Source organism: Hypanus sabinus, chromosome 9 (genome assembly GCF_030144855.1).
Source record: "Hypanus sabinus isolate sHypSab1 chromosome 9, sHypSab1.hap1, whole genome shotgun sequence".
Lineage (NCBI taxonomy): Eukaryota > Metazoa > Chordata > Chondrichthyes > Myliobatiformes > Dasyatidae > Hypanus > Hypanus sabinus.
The window spans coordinates 84233116-84255731 of NC_082714.1; positions in this window are offsets into that span (position 1 = coordinate 84233116).

Genomic DNA, 22616 nt, shown 5'->3' on the forward strand with positions numbered 1-22616 from the left:
AACAGTACAGCACAGAAACAGAAGAATTTTCTGTGGTGCTCTATGACTCTATCCCCTGACAGGAAAAGACAGTGCACCATGGGAAGGAGGAGGGGAGCTAAAGGGAGATGGTGAGCAGGTGAGGAGAAAAGAAGGGGTGAGAGGGAACCAGAATGTGGAATGGAAATGATCAAAGGGGATGGGGGTTTAAAAAAAGGGGAGACATGACTGGAGATGAGAGAAATTGATGTTCTTGCCATCATGTTGGAGGCTACCCAGGAGGAACGTGCTGCCAGGGAAGGTGGTAGAAGCAGCTATGATAGCAAAAGACATTTAGAGAGGCAAATTAACAGAATTGAGGAAGATGGACCCTGGCCTGTACTTCCTCAGTAGGCTAAAGAAATTAGGCTTGTCCCTGTTGATTCTCAAGAGTTTTTACAGATGCACAATAGAAAACATCCTAACAGAATGCATCAGTATGGTAACTACTCAGCTCTGCACATGATAGAAACCAGCCTTCCCTCCGTGGAGTCTCGCTGCCTTGCTAAAGCAGCCAACATAATCAAATACCCCACCCGCACCCGGACACTCTCTCTTCTACCCCTTCCTATTGGGCAGAAGATACAAAAGCCTGAAAGCACATAGTACCAGTCTTAAGGGCAGTTTCTACCCCAAGATTATTGAACGATCCCCTTAGTCCAATAAGATGGATTCTTGACTTCACAATCTACCTGGAAGTGGCCCTTGCACCTTTTTGTCTGCCTGTACTGCACTTTCTCTATAATTGTAGAACATTATTCTGCACTCTGTTATTGCTTTTCCCTTGTACTGCTCTGATGTACTGATGTGATGAAATGATCTGTGTGGGTACATGCAAAACAACGTTTTTCACTGGACATTCGTACATATATCAACAATAAACTAATTTACCATTCCTTGCCTGTTCATGCATCTGTTTAATTGTCTCTCAAACATTGCTATCTTACTTACTCTCTCTGGCACTCAGCGCACTCTGTATAAAAAAAAAGTCTTGCCTCGTGAATCTCCTTTAAACTTCCCTCCTCTTGTTGTAAACCTACGGCCTCTAGTAGTTAGCAATTCTACTCTGGGAAGAAGATTTTCTCTAAGCCTCTCATCTTTAATACGTTGCCCCTTGGGTTGACTGCAGGCATTTGTGGAGTTTAAATTGGCACTATGGTCTGCACAGACACTGTGGGTCAAAGCCTGCTTCTGTCCGTTCATTACTGTCCTATGACCTATGTTCACCCAGTGGCCACTTTATTAGGTACACCTGTACACCTGCTAGTTAATGCAAATATCTAATCAGCAAATCATGTGGCAGCAACTCAATGCATAAAAGCATGCAGACATGGTCAAGAGTTGCTGTTCAGACCAAACATCAGAATGTGGAAGAAAAGCGCTCTAAGTGACTTCGAACGTGGAATGTTTGCTAGTGTCAGACGGGGTGGTTTGAGTATCTCAGAAACTGCTGAACTGGGATTTTCATGCACAGCATTTTCTAGAGTTCACAGAGAGTGGTGTGAAAAACACAAACAGCCAGTGAGCGGTAGTTCTGTGGGTGAAAACATCTTGTTAATGAGAAGTAAGACTGGTTCAAGCTGACAGGAAGGCAACAATAACTTGAATAACTGCACGTGACAACAGTGGCATGTAGAAGAGCATCTCTGAATGCGAAACATGTCGAACCTCGAAGAGGATGTGCTATAGCAGCAGAAGACCACAGACATACACTCAGTGCCCTTTTAATTAGGTATAGGAGGCATTGAGTGTATGTTCATGTTCTCCTGTTGTTATCCACTGTTGGTGTAGGAATGAATAGGCAAAAAGCCACTAACTGGTGGATTGATATTTTAAACGCGACGGCCCAGCCAGTTTATTTCATTTCCTTTCTCAGATTGGAGTAGTCTATCGAGGGAGCTGGGCAGTCATTGGCTATTGATACAGTCAGCCCAAAAATTGCATGACCAGCCACCTCTGGTTCCAGGCTAGGCTGGGCTTTGAAGTTTGGATTGCTTTTTGAAATGGTGTACCAGGAGAAGTGTTGAGAATCCACCTCCCACAAGACTTCCTGCCCACCCCTTAACCCTTTCAGAGGCTGATTGAATCAAGCTGGTTCTGTGTCCTCCCCTGCAAGGACAGCTTAGTTCAGCATTCAAACTATGTCTACCAATACCCCCATGCTGATAGTCTAGTCATAGCCAGCCAGTCATATGCAACTGTACAATGAATGTTCCATATTTTCATATGAAATGGGAGGCAATGGGAGGCCCATTGAATCCATGCCAGATTCTATCCCACACTATTTTCTTTTATCATCTATTCCACCCATGCTCTTTTCACTCATCTGCACACTTGGGAAGATTAATCTGGCAACGCAAGAGGGTTGAGAGCTTCAAGTTCCTAGGAATAAACTCACCAACAGCCTGTCCTGGTCCAACATTGTAGGAGTCATGACCTCTTTATGAAAGGAGGGAACTCCGAATGGGTAACTCAGAGGGACTTCCCCACTGTCTGTGACACAGACTGATTTAAGTGTTTCATAATTATTTAATATCATCTTCAGCATATAAGTTAAATAGAGAATAAAATAATTGTTACTTGAGCAGCATAAAAACACAAAAAGATAAAAAACACAATAAATATAAGTTCACAAGTTAGATTGATTATGTGTTCATAAGGTGACTGAAAGGAAATGATAAAAATATTGGTGGTTGGTTGTGTAAAGGCATTAGCCTTGCTGCTTTGGGAAAGTAACTGTTTATGGGTCTGGTGGTCCTGGCGTGGATGCTAAGAAGCCTCCTCCCTGAAGGGAGTGGGACAAACAGTCCTTGAGCAGGGTGGGTGGGATCCTTCATGATGCTACTGGCCCTTTTCTGGCACATTTCTGTATCTGTCCTTGATAGCGGGTAGGTTAGTGCTGGTGACATATTGGGCAGCTTTGACTACCCATTGTAGAGCTGTTTTGTCCACCACAGTGCTAATTCCATACCATGCAGTAATGCAGCTTGTCAGGATGCTCTCATTAGGATTTCAGAGAGAGATACAGCACAGAAACCAGCCATTCCATCCATCGAATCTATACTAACTATCAACCACTAATTCTCATCGTTTCCCCTTAGGTTTTAGCCCTGTGGATAATTAATCTACTGGGATGTGAGAGGAAAGCAGAACTGTGTGTAGGCAATGGAGAGGGGAGAATGAAATCTGGATGGAGTTTACGGGAATGTGAAGAGAATAGATTCCAGAGAAAATTTGTCAGATAATCCATGAGCAGGCAGAATGGCCTCTTTCTCTGTTGAAAGGAAAAATGCCTCAATATTCTATGCCATGCTTTTGCAGATGCAATTGTGAAATTTAATGAGTGTTTAGGCAGGTACTCAGATAGAAATGGTGCAGATTGATATTGGTCTATTGTGGTAAATGGGACTGGTGTAGATCAGGTGGACAAGGTGGACAGCCAGCACCTACTTCTCTTGTCTGCATTTTTATGATTCACCAGAAGTGATCCATATGTGCACCTGGCAAACTCCACACTGACAGCACTCAAGGTGAGGAATGAACCCAGGTCTTTGGGGGGAGGGTGTTTGTGTGTGTGTGTGAGTGCGCGCGCACGGCCAAGTGGCTAAGGCCACGTGATCTGAAGGTCACTAGTTCGAGCCTTGGCTGAGGCTATGTGTGTGTTCTTGAGCAAGGTACTTAACCACACATTGCTCTGCGATGACACCGGTGCCAAGCTGCATGGGTCCTAATGCCCTTCCCTTGGACAAATTGGTGGCATGGAGAGGGGAGACTTGACCAGCTTGGTCTTTCATTAAAAAAAAACCTTGCCCAGGCTTCCGCCCTGGAAACTTTCCAAGGCGCAAATCCATAGTCTATCGAGACTAACGGAGACCTACTATGTGTGCATATTTGTTTGTCTGTGTGCATGCGTACATATTTGTGCCTGTTTGCCTGCCTTTCTGTGAGTGTGTACATATGTGTGAGCGAGAGAGAGAGAGAGAGAGAGACAGTGTGTGCGTGTGAGTGGCAGTGTATCTTGTGTGCATAAGTGTGACTGTGTGTGTGAAAGAGAGGGGGAGAGAGAGAGAGAGAGAGAGAGAGAGAGAGAGAGAGAGAGAGAGAGAGAGTGTGTGCGTGTGAGTGGCAGTGTATCTTGTGTGCATAAGTGTGACTGTGTGTGTGAAAGAGAGGGGGAGAGAGAGAGAGAGAGAGAGAGAGAGAGAGAGAGAGAGAGAGAGAGAGAGAGAGAGAGAGAGAGTGTGTGTGTGTGTTTGTGAGTCCACTTACACCTGCTTTCTAGCCCTAGTTTCCCTGGCCTACAGATTACCTGTAGTCTTGTTCCCTGATTCATTTGCACTTCCACCTCTGATCCAAAGTTCTAGGGCCAAGTGCTGCTCGGGATAAAGACCTGGGCCAATACAGGAGCCCTGCACTGTCAGAGGCAAGCTAAGCAACACTCCTTGGTAGATGGAAAACATTTTTAAGTGTAGGGGAGTTTTTCCAGATATCCTGACTAATATTTATCTATCAACTGACATTACAAAAAAGAGACCAGATTTGTTGTTGCATTGCAATTTATGAGAATTTGTCTGGTCATTTCCCCCGTTGATACAGTGGGTGGGGTCGCTGCCACACAGCTCTGCCGACCGGGGTTCGAATCTGTCCTCGGGTTCTGTCTGTGCAGACTCTGTTCATTCTCCCCAGTACTTGTGTGGAGTTCCCCTGGGTGATTCATAGATTCATAGCTTTAGCATGAAAACATACCCTTCAGCACAACCTGTCCATTTGCCTGCGTTTGGCCCTAAAACATCCCTATCCATGTATTTATCTAAATGCTCCTTAAAACACTAATTGTACTACTTCTTCTGGTAACTAATACCCACCACCCTCTGTGGGGAAAACTTACCCCTCAGATCCCTTTTAAATCTTTCTCCTCTCATCTTAAACTATGTCCTATTAACTATATCTCCCTCACTACCATTCAGGGCTCCAAACAATCTTTTCAGGTGAAGCGACACTTCACCCTGTGAGTCTTTTGGAATCATATACCGTGTCCGGTGCTCCTGGTGCGGCCTCCTGTATGTTGGTGAGACCTGATGTAGACTGAGTTCCGCCAGAAAAAGCAGGATCTCCCAGAGGCCACCTATTTTAATTCCACTTCCCATTCCCATTCCAATATGTCAATCCACGGCCTCCTCTACTGTCGTGATGAGGCCAAACTCAGGTTGGAGGAACAACAACTTGTATTCTGTCTGGGTAGCCTCCAACCTGACAGCATGAACATCAATATCTCAAACTTCCAGTAAAATGCCCCCCCCCCCACTCTCCTTCACCATTCCTCATCCCCTTTTCCCTTTCTCACCTTAACTCCATGCCTGCCTATCACCTCCCTCTGGTGCTCCTTCCCTATTTTCTTTTCTCCATGGCCTTCAGTTCTTTCCTATCGGACTCTGCCTTCCCCAGCCCTGTATCTCTTTCACCAATCAACTTCCCAGTTCTTTACTTTATTCCTCCCCCCACCCCGGTTTCATCTATCCCTTTGTGTTTCTCTCTCCCCTTTCCCACTTTTAAAACTTACTCCTCATCTTTTTTTCTCCAGTCCTGCCGAAGAGCCTTGGTCAACATACTTTTTTCCATTGATGCTGCCTGGCCTTACTGAGTTCTTCCAACATTTTGTATATGTTGCTATGGTTTTAGACTTGATTGTGTGAGATAGGGAGAGATAGAGATAGAGAAAGTGCTAGTTACCTACCCTGGGGAAGAAGGTTGTGACCACCAATCTTATCCACACCCCTCATGATTTTATAAATCTCAATAAGGTCACCCTCAGCCTCCTGCGCTCCTGAGAAAACAGTCCCAGCCTGTCCAATCTTTATCCAAACCTGTTCAATCCAAAGCCAAAGTTCAAAGTAAATTTATTATCAACGAACATATATGTCACCATATACAACCCTGAGATTCATTGTCTTGTGGACATTCTCCATAAATCCATGATAGAATAATAATGACAACAGAAGCAATGAAAGACTACACCAACTTGGGTGTTCACCAGCATGCAAAAGACAACAAACTGTGCAAGTACAAAAAGAAAGAAAAATAATAATGATAATAAAATAAGCAATAAAAATCAAGAACATGAGATGAAGAGTCCTTGAAAGTGAAGCTACTGACTGTGGGAACATTTCAGTGATGAGGCATTTGGTTCAGGAGCCTGGTGGTTGAGGGGTAATAACCGTTCCTGAACCTGGTGATGTGGTACCTGAGGATCCTGTACCTTCTTCCTGATGGCAGCAGTGATAAGAAAGCATGTCCTGGATGTTGAGGGTCCTGACGATGGATGCTGCTTTCCTGTGACAATGTTTCATGTAGATGTGCTCAGTGGCAGGGAGGGCTTTACCCATGATAGACTGGGCCACATCCGCTACTTTTTGTAGGGTTTTCTGTTCAAGGGCATTGGCGTTTCCATACCAGGCTGTGATGCAGCCAGTCAATATATTCTCCACTACATATCTATCTAAGTTTGTTAGAGTTTTAGATGTCATGCTGAATCTTCACAAACTCCTAAGGAGGTAGAGGAACTAATGTCTTTTCTTCGTAATTGCAATAATGCGCCGGGCACAGGACAGGTCCATCAAAATAATAACACTGACGAATTTAGAGACAACATTTAACAATCTAAACAACATTCCTGAATATCCTTTTTTAAAACTTCCTCTTGCTTAATCAAATTCTTCCTATTGAGTGATGATAAGAACATGCTCACCCTGAAATGTGGAGGATCAGAGAGATCTTGGGGTCCGAGTCCATAGGATGCTCAAAGCAGCTGCGCAGGTTGACTCCGTGGTTAAGAAGGCGTATGGTGTATTAGCCTTCATCAGTTGTGGAATTGAATCTAGGAGCCAAGAGGTAATGTTGTAGCTATATAGGACCCTGGTCAGACCCCTCTTGGAGTACTGTGCTCAGTTCTGGTCGCCTCACTATAGGAAGGATATGGAAACCATAGAAAGGGTGCAGAGGAGATTTACAAGGATGTTGCCTGGATTGGGGAGCATGCCTTATGAGAATAGGTTGAGTGAACTCTGCCATTCCTCCTTGGAGCGAAGGAGGATGAGAGGTGATTTGATAGAGGTGTATAAGATGTTGAGAGACATTGATTATGTGGATAGTCAGAGGCTTTTTTCCAGAGCTGAAATGGTTGCCACAAGAAGACACAGGTTTAAGGTGCTGGGGAGTAGTATTGGAGTATAAAAGTTGCATTGTTTGCTGTGTAACCAAAACTATGTAGTCAGCTTTGTGTTTGCTATTTGCTATGCATGTATCCAATTTAGTAGGAGAATGAAATCTCTGTATTGTCTCTGTACTATTGAACACATCAGTGACTTAAGAATGTAGCCAAATAAGAAGATAATGGTGTATTAATGAGAGGCCAGCTAAGAGATGTAGATTATGTAGTCAGCTTTGTGTTTGCTATTTGCTATGCATGTATCCAATTTAGTAGGAGAATGAAATCTCTGTATTGTCTCTGTACTATTGAACATATCAGTGACTTAAGAATGTAGCCAAATAAAAAGATAATGGTGTGTTAATGAGAGGTAGCTAAAAGATGTAGACTAGAACATGATTAAGTCAATGGGTAGAAACAATAGTGGCTGATGTACTACTGATACGCAACAGTAGACCGATTGGATATGTTAATGCAACTAAACCAGGAGATTGCTATTAAAAATGCTATGTACAAGGATCGGTGGGCAATCAGTGACTAGCTCAATGACTGTCTCAGCTTTGATTTGCAAATTAAAGTTTAACACTTCTTGAAGAATCTTCTGCGTCTCCTGGTCCTTTGTGGGGCACGAGAAACCACGACAGTAGGTACAGAGATGTCAGGGGTAAGTTTTTTACTCATCAGGGGTAAGTTTTTTACTCAGAGTGGTGAGTGCATGGAATGGGTTGCTGGCTACGGTGATGGAGGCGGATATGATAGGGTCTTTTAAGAGGCTTTTAGATAGGTACATGGAGCTTAGTAAAATAGAGGGCTATAGGTAAACCTAGTAATTTCTGATGTAGGGACACGTTCGGCACAACTTTGTGGGTCGAAGGGCCTGTATTGTGCTGTAGGTTTTCTATGTTTCTATATTTCTATGAACTCTTCCCATTGTACTTTTAAAAGCCTCCCACTTGCCAGACATACCTTACCTGCTAATAGTTTTTCCTAATCAACCATTGTGAATTCCTGTCTGAAACCCTCAAAGTTAGTCTTGAGACTTTAACTTGTGGACCTGTCTTCTCAATAAATCACAGATTCTCATAAAGGTATGGTACAGATAAAGGTTCTTTGCCTCATTGTCTTGATTACCTTTTTTGACCATTATACCCTCTATACTGTCTGTCTAAATGCCTCAAATGTAATGACTACCTGATTCCACCATCTTCTCTGGCAGCACATTCCAGATCTCAAACTTCCTCTGTGTAAAAAACTTAGCCCTCACTTCCTGTTTAAAACTCCTTCCTCTCATCTTGTTTTTGATGCTCTTAGTATGGGAAGAAAGATTCTGGCAATCTATCTATGCCTCGCAAAATATTAAATACCTCTGTCAGGTCACATTGCAATCTCCTTTAGTCCAGGGAAAACAAACACAGCCTGTCCAATCTCTCCCTATAACCAATCCTGGTGAATCTCTTCTGCTCTCTCTTCAGCTCAACCACATCTTTCCTGTAGTGTGGCATGGTGGCACAGCAGTTAGCTTAATGCTTTACAGCACCAACAATTGCGGTCGAGTTTCAATTCATGCCACTGTCTGTAAGGAGTTTGTATATTTTCCCTGAGTTTGTATATTTTCCGTGACCATATGGGTTTCCAGTTTCCTCCCACATTCCAAGGACATGGGGCTAGGATGTGTAAGTTATAGGCATGCTAGGTTACTGCTAGAAGTGTGACGACACTCATGGGCTGCTCTCAGCATGTCGTCAGACTGTGTTGATTGTTGATAGAAAAGCCGAATTTCACTGTATGTTTTGACGTTCAGGTGACAAATAAAGTTGATCTTTAAAACTTTATTTTGGTGCCGAGAACTGCATCGTTTCCTCTGATGGATGCTGTCGAACCACTGAGTTCCTCCAGCAGACTCTTGCAGCTACCTTGTTTTGCATAGTTCCATACAGCATAGAGTGTAGAACAGTACAGCCCTGGACAGCCCACTGGGCTCACAACATTATATTAAATGTCCTCCTCCAGATTTGTTTATTTATTTTGTGTACATTAAATGCACTATCTGTGTTAACAACCAATATAGGCCAAGGGTGTAGCAGCAGCCCACAAGGGTTGTCACATATTCCGGCACCAAGATGGCATGCTCCTAATGTTCATCAGAAGAACACCACCAGCAACAACAAAAACAATTACTCAACAAAACAAAACAACCACAGCAAAACAAACCACCTTCTTCTCATCCCCCTGCCCACCGGCTCACACACAAACCCAGGAGAGGCCACCTCCAGGCCTCCAACCCTGGCCTGGACTTGCAGACATCAAGCTTCCAACTTCTGGACATGCCAACCCAGGGGCTTCAAAATTGGACCTTGACTTCCAGATGTGCCGACTTTGGTCTTCAACTTCTGGTATCGACTCCAGGATTTGCCGATAATGGAATTTTGAACTCTGAACTCCCACGGACCTCCAACCCTGGAACTTACTGACCTGAGGGGGTCACTAACCCTCGTGCTTCCTGCTATCATAACATAATATCATAAAATCTCAACACTTTAATTCTGCGTCCAGCACATAAGAGAACCATGTCATATGCCAGGGGTGGTGAACCTTTTTTGAGGGTGTGTGTCCAGATAGGTGGTGGCATCCGTCGGTCTCAAGAGACCATGGATCTGCACCTGGAGTTTTCCAGGGCGCAGGCCTGGGCAGGGTTGTATGGGAGACCGGCAGTTGCCCGAGCTGCAGGCCTTCTCCTCTCCATGCCACCGATGTTGTCCAAGGGAAGAGCACTAGGACCCATGCAGCTTGGCACTGGTGACGTCGCGGAGCAATGTGTTGTTAAGTGCCTTGCTCAAGGACACAAACACGCTGCCTCAGCTTAGGCTCGAACCAGTGACCTTCAGGTTACTAGTCTGATGCCTTGCCCATTAGGGCATGCACCAACACAAATAAGCAATACCTAAAACCTGTCTCACTTGTCATGATAATGTTAAGCAGAGATTATCATTGAATAATTATGGACTTTTTTTAAGGAAAAAGGATGAGTCCTGTTGTTTATTTACATGTATTCATTGCTTTACTATTAAGAAAACTATAACAGAACCATTTTGGAAAACCTGTTTGAAAATTATTAATATTAATCTTTTAAAAATACAATTGGAAGATAACATCATTTTTGAATAGTATTGTGATTGTAAGTGTTTACTATCCAAATACTGATGTGTACACCAGGTCTGTAAGGATTTCAAAATGTGTCATCCAATGTCACATGCTCTCAAAACCATCTAGCTGGAACCAAGCTGGTGTGAGACATTTCCTGTGAAAAGACCTCACTGCTCTTGGATAGTAAGAAAAATACCTTGATGTTTCGTTTGGCAGTAAAGATAATCATTATGTATCTTTTAATTATGAATGGGGTTTAAAGAATCGAGAGGTGGCACTGCATGGTGCATGCCAAAGAAGTTTAGTGTGTGCCATCTTGGACAAGTGTACCATAGGTTTGCTACCCCTGTGTGCCTTCTTCACTACCCTTTCTATCTGTGAGGACAGGCTCCTTCATTTAGAGGGTAAGGAATCATTGGAATTTACCACGCAAGCTCCGTCATTAAGTACATTCAGAAACAATCTTATAGACAATTGGAATTAAGGACAAACTTGGGTTGTTTTCTCTGTAGCATTAGGGCTGAGAGGAGACCTAAAGTTATGAGAGGTGAAACAAGTGTTGACAATTGTAGTCTTTTTTTCCAGAGTGGAAATGACAAATATTAGAGGGCACGCACAAAATGCTGGAGAAACTCAGAAGTTCAGACAGCATCAATGGAGAGGAATTAGCAGATGAGATTTTGGGTTGAGGCTAGAAAGGGAGGAGGAAAAAAGCCAGAGTAAGAGGCTGTGGGGAAGGAGAGGAGTACAACTGGCAGGTGATAGGTTAAGCTAGGTGAGGGGGAAGCTTGATGGGTGGTGGAGGGGGGATGAAGTGAGTAGCTGGGAGGTGATAAATGGAAAAGGTAAAGAATTGAAGAAGAAAGAATCTGATAGGAGAGGAGAGTGGGCCATGAGAGAAAAAGGGAAAGGGGAGGGGCACCAAAGGGCAGGTGAGAAGAACAGAAAGGATAAGAGGGGGGTCAGAAATGGGAATAGAAGAGATGAGGGGAGGAGCAATTACTAAAAGCTAGAGAAACACTAGAAGCCACGACCTTAAGGTGAAGGGGGAAAGTTTAGAGGAGATTAATGAGGCAGGCCTTTTTAACAGAAAGTGGTAGGTGCCTGGAATGTGTCACCAGAAGAAGTGGTTGGAACAGATATAGCAGCATTGTTTAAGAAATGTTTAGACAGACACATGAGCAGATAGGGAATGGGGGGATATGAACTACATGCAGGCAGACAGGAACAGGTTAGGTTGGCATCATGATTAGTAGGAACGTAATGGACCAAAGGCCTGTTTCTGTGCTGTACTGTTCTCTGTTTTATGTTCCAACCATTGTGACAGCCTATTTATGCACCGCCAGCTCCTTCAGACAGAAGAAGTGACCAACCTCTCTCTTTTCAGTGATGCAGGCAAGGGATGAGTGTTGGCTTAAGGAAGGCCCCTTCTGCCCTTCTCAGAAATTGCAGTTGTGGTGGTGGGGGAGATGCGATGAACCCCACACCTTGCCAGATGGTGGAAGCTGGATAAAAGATCGGCTGACAGGCAGGAGGTAAAGAATGGGAATTAAGTGACCTTTTCTGGTTGGCTGCCAATGATTAGTGGTATTCTGCAGAGACTGGTGTTCGAACCACTTCTTTTCTCATTTTTGATGATTTAGTATAGAACTGATGGTTTTGTGGCCAGGGTTGTGGATGATACAAAGGTAGTTGGAGGAACAGGTAGTGTTGAGGAAGCAGGGTGCCTGCAGCAGGACTTAGACAGATTAGGAGAATGTGCAAAGAAGTGGACGATGGAATACAGTGTAGGGAAGTGTATGGTCACGCACTTTGATAGAATAAATAAAGGCACAGACTATTTTCTAAACAGGCAGTGAATTCAGAATTTAGAGGGGCAAAGGGTCTTGGGAGTCCCCATGCAGGATTCCATAAAGGTTAACTTGAAGGTTGTGTTGGTAGCAAAGAAGGCAAATGCAATGTTAGCATTCATTTTCCGAGGACTAGAGTACAAAAGCAAAGATGTAATGCTGAGACATTTGGAGTCTTGGGAGCAGTTTTGAGCCCCATATCTAAAGGATATGCTGTCAATGGAGAAGGTTGAGAAGAGGTTTACAAGAATTATCTTGTGAATGAAAGGATTAACATGAAAAACATTTTATGGCTCTGGGTCTGTACCCACTGTGATTTAGAAGAATAGTTGGGGGGGGGGTGAGATCTTATTGAAACCTATTGAATATTGAAAGGCCTAGATAGAGTGGACATGGAGAGGATGTTTCCAAGTGGGGGACTCTAAAACCAGAGGGCACACCCTTGAAATAAAAGTAGGTCCCTTTGCTAACACATCAACAAACTTAAATATAGTATTGGAGATGGTTGTTGAAGAGTGAGGAACTCAGGGTCTGTAGGTGAGGAAATTGAGGATCCAGTTGCACAGGGAGGTATCAAGACCCAAGACTTGGAGCTTAGTGATGAGTTTCGAGGGGATGATAATGTTGAATGCTGAGCTGAAGTCAATGAGGAGTATCCTGATACATGCAGCTTCAATGTCCAGATGTTCTAGGGCTGAGTGAAAGCCATTGAAATAGCATCTGTAGGTAAATTGGAGTGGATCTAAGTTACCGCTTAGGCAGGAGTTGACAAACTGTGTGACCAACTTCATTGAGAGAGAAAATAAACCAGCCATGATCAGATGATGGAGCAAACTTGATGGGCCGAATGGCCTAATTCTACTCCTATGTCATATGGTCTTATGGCATTTCTCCACACGTCAGAGAGGCAGTACCTCCGAGAGTACTGTGTGTCCTCAGTACTGGCGCCAGAGAGCCAGCCAAGCCCATGGGCTTGAGTCTCTGGAACCACGTTTCCCCCACCCATGAGGTGGCCTGATGTGTTCCCGTTGGCTGGGCTAGTCACCACTTTCCCTGTACAGCACACTCAGTGAAGTAACAGTGGCGTGCCTTGCTTCAGTTGATTGACTCATTTCTGTTCTCATCTGACCCTTTCACAAACCAGGCCACCTCCTCCTTCTTGGAACTCAGGAGAAAACCCACATTGCACTATGAAGTCATCTCTTGTGCAAAGAAGCAAAAACAGCTGAGGAAGTGTGTTGTTGCAAGAAGAACACTGGCCTGTTTTAACAGAGCTGCAGCTCTTCCTCCTGCTCTGCAGAGGTTCATGAGAATGACCCCGTGAATGACAGGGTTAATGTATGAGAAGCACTTGATAGCCCTGGGCCAATATTCACTGGAGTTTAGAAGAATGGTGGTGGGGGGTATCTCATCGAAACATATCGAATACTGAAAGTCCCATAGATAGAGTAGATGTGGGGAGGGTGTTTTCTATAGTGGGAGAGTCTCAGAAAAGAAGGATGTTCCTTTAGAATAGAACATAGAACATAGAAATCTACAGCATATTACAGGCCCTTCAGCCCACAATGTTATGCTGACCATGTAACCTACTCTAGAAGCTGTCTAGAGCTACCCTACTGCATAGCCCTCTATTTTTCTCAGCTCCATGTACATATCTAAGTCTCTTAAAAGACCTTATTGTATCCGTCTCCACCCCCATTGTTGGCAGTGCATTCCCCACATCCACCACTCTCTGTGTGAAAAACTTACCTCTGACACCCCCTTTGAACCTACTTCCAAGCACCTTGAAACTATGCCCCCCTCGTGTTCGCCATTTCAGCTCTGGGAAAAAGCCTCTGGTTACCCACACATTCAATGCCCCTCAATTTTATACACCTCTATCAGGTCACCCTTCATCCTCCGTCACTCCAAGGAGAAAAGGCCGAGTTCACTCAACCTATTCTCATAAGGCATGCTCTCCAATCCAGGCAACATCCATGTAATTCTTCTCTGCACTCTCTCTATAGTATCCACATCCTTCCTGTTGTGAGGTGACCAGAACTGAACACAATACTCTGAGTGGGCTCTAATGTCTTATATAGCTGTAACATTATCTCACGCCTCTTGAACTCAATGTGATGTGTTGGAAAAGAGTGACAGGTGATTCCTGTTAGCAGGGTGGAGACTGAAAGATGGTTACCCTGTGCAGTTCTCCCAGTCTGTTCCTTTCTCTCTCCTTCGGATTGACCCAGGTCCTCTGGGACACCACTCTCTTTCCAAACCCCCTACCCAGCCCACTGTTAGAGATTAGGAGGATTTTTTTTTTAGCCAGAGGGAGGTGAATCTATGGAATTCACTGTCACAGACGGCTGTGGGGGCCAAGTCATTGGTTATTTTAAAGTGGAGGTTGATAGGTTCTTGATTTGTAAGGGTGTCAAAGGTTATGGATTAGGAGAAGGTGGGAGAATGGGTTTGAGAGGGTTAACAAGTCAGTCATGATTGAATTGCGGAGCAGACTCAATGGCCAGGTGGCCTAATTCTGTTCCTATGTCTTATGGTCCATGGGACCTTTTAACCTACTCCAAGATCAACCTAATGCTTCCCTCCCACATTGCCCTCCATTTTTCTTTCATCTAGTGTCCATCTCTCTTGAATCACCCTAAGCCTGCCTCTACCATCCCTCAGGCAGTGCACTGCATACACTTGCCATTCCTCTGACCTCCTCCAATCACCTTAACATTGAGACCTTGTCAAGATGTTGTTGACGCCAGTAATGGAATTGGCTGAGTCTACAGACTCTGAAGCCTCTTGATGGTCATTATGGACTCAGCGGGCCAAAAGGCTTGTCTTTTTGACACCCTGTGTCTTACAGAGTTGGTATGCATTAGAGGAATGTTTGAGAACAGATAGAGAAGGGAACCAGATAAATACATGGTGTGAAAGAACATGCAGAGTCATGAGATAAGTTAGGTATTGAGGGAATAGATGGATACAGACATAATGCAGGATGAACAATCTTTACAGTTGCACCACACAAAGCATCCTATCTGGATGCATATGGCTTGGTGCAGCGACTGTACAGCTCAAGATTGTAAGTGCTGCAGAGAGTTGTAGACACAGCTCAGCACATCACAAAAAACTAGCCTCCCTTCCATTGACTCTGTCTACACTTTCAGCTGCCTCAGGACAGCAGCCAACATAATCAAAGATCCCACCCACCCCGGACATTCTCTCTTCTCTCCTCGGGCAGAAGATACAAAAGCCTGAGAACACATACTACCAGGCTCGAACATCTATCCCACTGTTATCATACTCTTGAATGGACCTTTTATAAGCTAAAAGATGAGTTCTTAATCATCCAATCTATAGTATGTTGCCGTGGCCCTTGTGTTTTATTTGTTTTCTCATATTACACTTTCTCTGTAACTGTAACACTCTATTTTGCATTCTGTTTCCTTTATACTACTTTGACGTAATTACCATATCTGTCTAGATGGCATGCAAAATGAAAGGTTTGCTACATGTGACAATAATAAACCAATAACGAAGATCAGCCATGACCTAATTGAATGGTTGAGCAGATGTACAGGGCCAAATGACCTCATGAGCTTCTTTGTTTTATGTTCATACTCAAGAACAGAACATGGAGTGAAGATAATCAGGTCGCACTTTCAAAGGGACAGCATGGGAACATTAGGCTAAGTGGCTTCTTTTTACATGGACAAGAGAAAATCTGCAAATGCTGGAAATCCAAGCAACACACCCAAAATGATGGAGGAACACAGCAGACCTGGCAGCATCTATGGAAAAGCTGTTTTGGGCCGGAACCCTTGGCTTTCTATATGGTGCTGCTTATTGGAGGTTAGAAATTCCTGCACAAAAGAAGTTTTTTTTTCAAGGGTCCAAACCCCTTTGCAGACAGCTGAGGTGGGATCATTGACACAATAGGGAACAAATTTTGGGCAAAGCCAGCCCTGACATTCAGCTTTCCCCATGTTAAACTGCACACAGTAACTCCAGGTGTGGCCTAACCAAAGTTTAATAAAGTTGTAAGCATATTGTCCCTTATATTCAGTATCATTTCTAATGAAGTCAAACACCTTGTATGCCTTCTTCTCACACTCTCCAACTGCCTTCCAAGGACTTGTATTTAGTGGTTCATCTGTTCATCAATGCTCCCTTGGGCCTGACCATTTACTGAGTATGTCCCACCCAAAATGCATCACCTCATATTTAAAAGAATTAAATTTCATTGGATAGATAAATTGAGTAAACCACACACTCAATGGCCACTTTATTAGTGCCTCCTGTTCATGATCTTCTGTCCTGTAGACTGTCCACTTCAAGGTTCTACATGTTGTGCATTCAAAGATGTCCTTTTCTGCACACCACTGTTGCTATGCTTAGTTATGTGAGTTACTGTCGCCTTCATGTCAGCTTGAACCAGTCTGGCCATTCTCCTCTGACCTATCTCATCAACAAGGCATTTTCACCCACAGAACTGTTAGTTTTTTTTTTGTTTATCACACCATTCTCTGTAAACTCTAGAGACTGTTGTGCATGAAAATCCCAGGAGATAAGCAGTTTCTGAGATACTCAAACCATCCTGTCTGCCCCAACAGTCATTCCGTGGTCAAAGTTACTTGGATCACATTTCTTCCCATTCTGATGTTTGGTCTGAGCAACAACTGAACCTCTTGACTACTTGTACTATGCTATAAATTGATTAAAATCCCTTGTTCTAGTACTCATTTATCTGAACAAAGGGTTGGAGTCTGAGTACTTTTACAAGGCACTGTATCTTTCAGCTTGTTCCCCATCCAAAAAAAACCCATGATTCTTTATAATCCTCTACCCTGGCGGATGAGGAATGATTGAGTTTAACATAAACAGAACAGGTACAGCTCAGTACATGATGTTGTGCCAACCAATATAAATCACCTTTAATAGATGTCCTCTGATAATGTCCATTTCTGTCCTGGGAAAAAGGTGCCTCTCATAATCTTATAGACATTTAACAAGTTGCCTCTCACCCTCTGTCACTCCAAAGAGAAAGGCCCTAACTCACTCAGCCACTCCTCATAAGACATACTCTCTAATCCAGGCAGCATCCTGGTGAATCTCCGCTAAACCCTCTCTAAAGCTTCCTCATCCTTCTTATAATGGAGATGACTAGAACTGCATACAATACTTCAATTGTGGTCTGCGTTACCTTGCAGCTCCTGAACTCAGTCGCCTGATTAACGAAGGCTAACACACCATATGCCTTCTTTTCCACCCTGTCAACTTGTGTTGCAAATTTGGATTTATGGACGTGAACCCCACAACCCTTCTGTTCCTCCACACTCCTAGGTGTCACCTAGCATTGACCCTGTACTCTCCCTTCAAGTTTCCTAAGTGTATCACTTCACACTTTTCCAGACTGAATGCCATCTGTTCAAGGTCAGGTGGTTTATCCAAGAGTGATAGGACAACAAGCAGGAAGAGGAACTCAGACCAAGATCAGAGCTACAATGACAATAATGAGTGGAGGCACAGGCTTGGAAAACCACATGCTCACCTCCTCTTTAAGCATAATTTTGCTGTCTATCACCACCTTCCTTCCTGTTTGACCTACAAGTATCACCTTGTAGGTTCCTTGTATCCTCCGCCCATCTCATCTTCCCACTTAGAGGGGTAGGGGCAGTAGTAAAGGCAGACACATTAGGGGTATTTAAGAGACTTTAAAATGGGCATATGGATGAAAAAAGAATTGAAAGCTATGTGGGGGAGAAGCATTATATTGATCATGGAATAATTTAAAAGGTCAGCACAATATCATGGGCTGAAGGGCCTGTTCTGTGCTGTACTTACTGTTTTACATGCTATGTAACAAAAAGAAAGTGACTTTCTAAAAGATATCCAATATTCCAGAAAATCAGACAGTTTTACAATAAAATCCTGAGCTTGCCGGATTATTGGATTACCCTGATGAAGGGCCTCGTTCATTCCTCTCCGTAGCTGCTGCCAGACCTGCTGACTTCCTTCAGCATTTTGTGTGTGTTCCTCTGGATTTGCAGAGTCTGCAGAAATTTTTTGTGTCCAGCTTATTGGTGTTTGATTTCTACATAAGAAAGATACACCTGCTTTGGAAGTCATTGGATTCCTAGGGCATGGAGATTGTCTAATGAAGCGACTCGATGACCACTCAACCATATCCAGTCTCCACTGTCACACCTCTTTCTATTTGAGCTTCCTTTTCAACCACCATTTCCTTCCTTGATCCCAACTCCTCACTTACCTGGTTTCACTATAATTATCACCATTTATTTATTTATTGAGATACGTCATGGAGTAGGCTCTTCCAGTCCTCCAATTTAATTGGAGGCTACTCACAGGACAATTTACAATCCAATTAACCTACCAACTGCTATGTCTTTGGACCGCGGAGGAAACCAAAGCACTCGGAGGAAGCCCATTTGCTCACAGGGAGAACAAACTCCTTACTGACAGTGGTGGGAGTTGAACCTGGGTTGCCTGTACTATAAAGCATTGTGCTAACCACTATGCCACCAACCTTCCAAGTAACTCCTTATCATCACATACTGTTCTTGAACCAGCAGGAACTCTCCATAGAAGAGAGATTGTGTAAAATTGGCTTAACTTATTAACTAATTAACTCATTCAGGCATACAAGAGTCTGTGTGAAATTGACAATGTAGGTGTTGCTATGTGTTTCCAAGCATAAGGGATTAGCTGGAGGATTAAACACAAAGTCAATTATGGTAGAACTAGGAAAGAGAAAAAAATTGAGTTAAAGGAGACAGAGGTTGAATAGGCAGTGCGCTGGCATGGCAGTTAGCACAATGCTTTACAACATCAGTGATCACAGATCAGGATTTAACTCTTGTCACTGTCTGTAAGGAATTTGTATGAACTCCCTGTGACTGTGTAGGATTCCTCTGGGTGCTCTGGTTTCCTCCCACATTCTGAAGATGTACGGGTTTGGGTTAGTAAGTTGTGGCATGCTATGCTGCCACTGGAAACATGGTGACACCTGAAGGCTGCCCTCCGCACATCCTCTGCCTGCACTGGTCGTTGACGGCGTCAACACTTTTCACAGTACGTCTTGATGTACATGTGACAAATAAAGCTGATCTATCTCTTTAAAAGTGGAGATGAATCAGCAATAAACGAGAGTGGAACCTGAGTGGCCACATGGTCATTGAGTGATACTGCAGAGAAACAGCCCTTCAGCCCATTGAGTCCTTGCTGGTCAATGGAGACAGGCTAGCCCCTATTGTCATCAATGGATCTGGGGTTGAGAGGGTGAACAGCTTTATGTTCCCTGGCAAACACATTACCAAGGATCTCACATGGTCTATACGTACTGGCTCTATGGTGAAAAAGGTACATTAGTGCCTTTTTCACTTCAGATGGTTGAAGAAGTTTGTATGGGCCCCCAAATCCTAAGAGCTTTCTACAGGGGCACAATTGAGAGCATCCTGACTGTCTGCATCACTGCCTGGTATGGGAACTGTACTTTCCTCATTTGCAGGACTCTGCAGAGAGTGGTGTGGGCAGCCCAGCGTATCTGTAGATGTGAACTTCCCACTATTCAGGACATTTACAAAGATAGCTGTGTAAAAAGGGCCTGAAAGATTATTGGAGAGCTGGGTCATCCCAACCACAAACTGTTCCACCTACTACCATCGGGAAACGGTACTGCAGCAAAAAAGCCAGAACCAAAAGGCTCCAGGACAGCTTCGCATTCCCAACAACTCCCCCTAGATTCTACCCAATTAGGGCAATTTATAGCATCTAATTAACCTACTGATCCCCACATCTTTGGGATGTGGGAGGAAAGCAAGAGTAGCTGGGAGAACACATATGGTCGCATGTCAGGATCAAACCCAACTCAAAGGTGTCATGAGTTAGTAGCTCCAGTAGCTCAGAATCAGAATAATTTATTATCACTGACTTATATGATGTGAAATTTATTGTTTTGCAGCATCAGTTGCAGAAAATAACTAGTGCAATAAGAAAGAAAAATAAAAGAATAATGAGGTTCATTTTAGAAATCTGTTCCTGAATAGTTGAGTACATGTTTTCAGGCTCCTGTATCTCATCCCTGATGGTAGAAAAGAAAAGAAGAGAGTGTTGGATTAGGGTGTAAAATTGCTGCTACTCTTGTAGTTTGACTTTTCTATGCTTGCTTATAATTTTATATGCTCACTTATATGTGTGTATTTGTTCAGTGGATTTTCCAGTAATTGTTGTACAGCTCATTTTGAACTTCTGTGGAAGTTTCTCTGCAGCATGTGTAATACCATCTCTCTAGTGAGCCAGTTTTTAGTACAAGGTGGCCATAACTTCTTTGCTCTTTCTCTTTTCCTTTGTTTTCTTCTTTTGCTCTCTCACTCTCTCCCTTACAGTAGGGTGAGTTGAGTTATAAGTGCCTAACAAAAAGCTATCATTATAAGATTTGCACCTCATTCTTGACTTCTGAGAAATCTCTGGATCAAAATCACTGAAGCCAACAAAGGCAACAAAGATGGTGATGTTTCTCAGTGGTTGAAAACAAAACATAGAAACACAGAAAACCTACAGCACAATACAGACCCTTCGGCCCACAAAGCTGTGCCAAACATGTCCTTACCTGAAGACTTACTAGGGTTACTCATAGCCCTCTATTTTTCTAAGCTCCATGTACCTATCCAAAAGTCTCTTAAAAGACCCTATTGTATCCGCCTGCACCACTGTTGCCAGCCGCCCATTCCACGCACTCACCACTCTCACCTTCTTGAAGATAACCTGAATGGTGGGGAGGTCCTCTGAGGACAGAGGATAGCAGATCCTCTGTCGCCTCTTTAGATCCTGTGCAATGGAGCCTCTGTACTAGGCTGTGATACAGCCAGTCAGAATGCAGACCATTCTGACCGACTTCCCTGAGGGTGATGGAAAAAAAAGATAAAAGGGAAGAAGGAGTGATCTGCTGAAAGTCAGTTGAACCCAGAGCTGCTTTCCTCAACCACCCCAAGCACAAGCATCAACTGTCTCATGTCCAAATGGCAAAGTCAGAGGGAGAGAACAGAGGTGGACAACATAATGTGGGATAGGCACAGAGGAACACAAAAGATCTGAAAATGTTCTCCTAGAGCCAAAGAAGGCTAAGAAGAAATTTAACTTATAAAGGGCCTTGAGCAAACAGATAAACACAGGAATTTCTTTAGCCACAGGGTGGTGAATCTGTGGGAATCCCCAAATCAGCAACATCATGATTGAACAAATGATTTGTTTTTAGTGATGTGGACTGAGGGATGAACGTAGCTCAGGTCACTGGAATAACTACAGCTTTGATAGTGCAGCATCCTCTTGGAGGATACCGCACTATCAAAGCTGAGGTACTTTGGATGAGATGCTGAAGTCAAGAACATTCTTCTCCCGATTTAAACAACCCTCTGCGTGGAAGAGAGCTGTAGTTATTCTGGTGACCTGAGCTATTTGTATCCCTCAGTCGACATTACTAAAAGCAAATTACTTGCTCAATTGTGATGTTGCTGTTTTGCGGATTTTGTCATGAAATCTGACTGCCCACATTGAAGGCACTATGTAAATGCCAGATTGTATTTTTAACACCCATGTTTCTCATTGATCAATATCATGTTGTAGCTTTAGAGAATTTCTCTTATTATCTACAGCACCATCAATTTTCTGCCCCAGCATAAGATCATAAGACATATGAGTGGAATTAGGTCATTCAGTCCAACAAGTCTGCTCTGTTATTCCATCATCAGACGATGGTTTGGCCCCAGCTTCCTCACTGTCTGTAAGTACACCAGGATCACTGGAACATATACGGCAATACCATATTGGACTTGTCGGGAGATTGAGTTCAAGAGCTGTGAGTTAATTTTGAAGCTTTATAAAACTCTGGTTAGACCACTTTTGGAGTGTTGTGTTCAGTGCTGGTCACCTCATTATAGGAAGGGTGTGGATGATTTAAGGAGGATGCAGAAGAGATTTACCAGGATGCTGCCTGGATTAGAGAGCGTGTCTTATGTGGATAGGTTGAGCAAACTAGGGCTTTTCTCTTTGAAGTGAAGGAGGATGAGAAGTGACTTGATAGAGATGTACAAGATGATAAGAGGCATAGGGTTGATTGGACAGTCAGAGACTATTTTTCAGGGCAGAAATGGTAATATGAAAGGACATAATTTTAAGGTGACTAGAGAAAAGTATAAGAGGAACGTAAGCAGTAAGAGTGCAGATCCAAAAAAAACAGCCTTCAACTGCGGGGTGATTCCATAACAGAATGTAAAATCCACTCCTGTTCACAACTCCCTGGCTGTGAGATTGGTCACAGGGATCCATGTTGGGTCCCCCCCCCCCCCAAGTGTTTGTCACCTATATTAATGATTTGGATGAGAAGACAGTTGTTA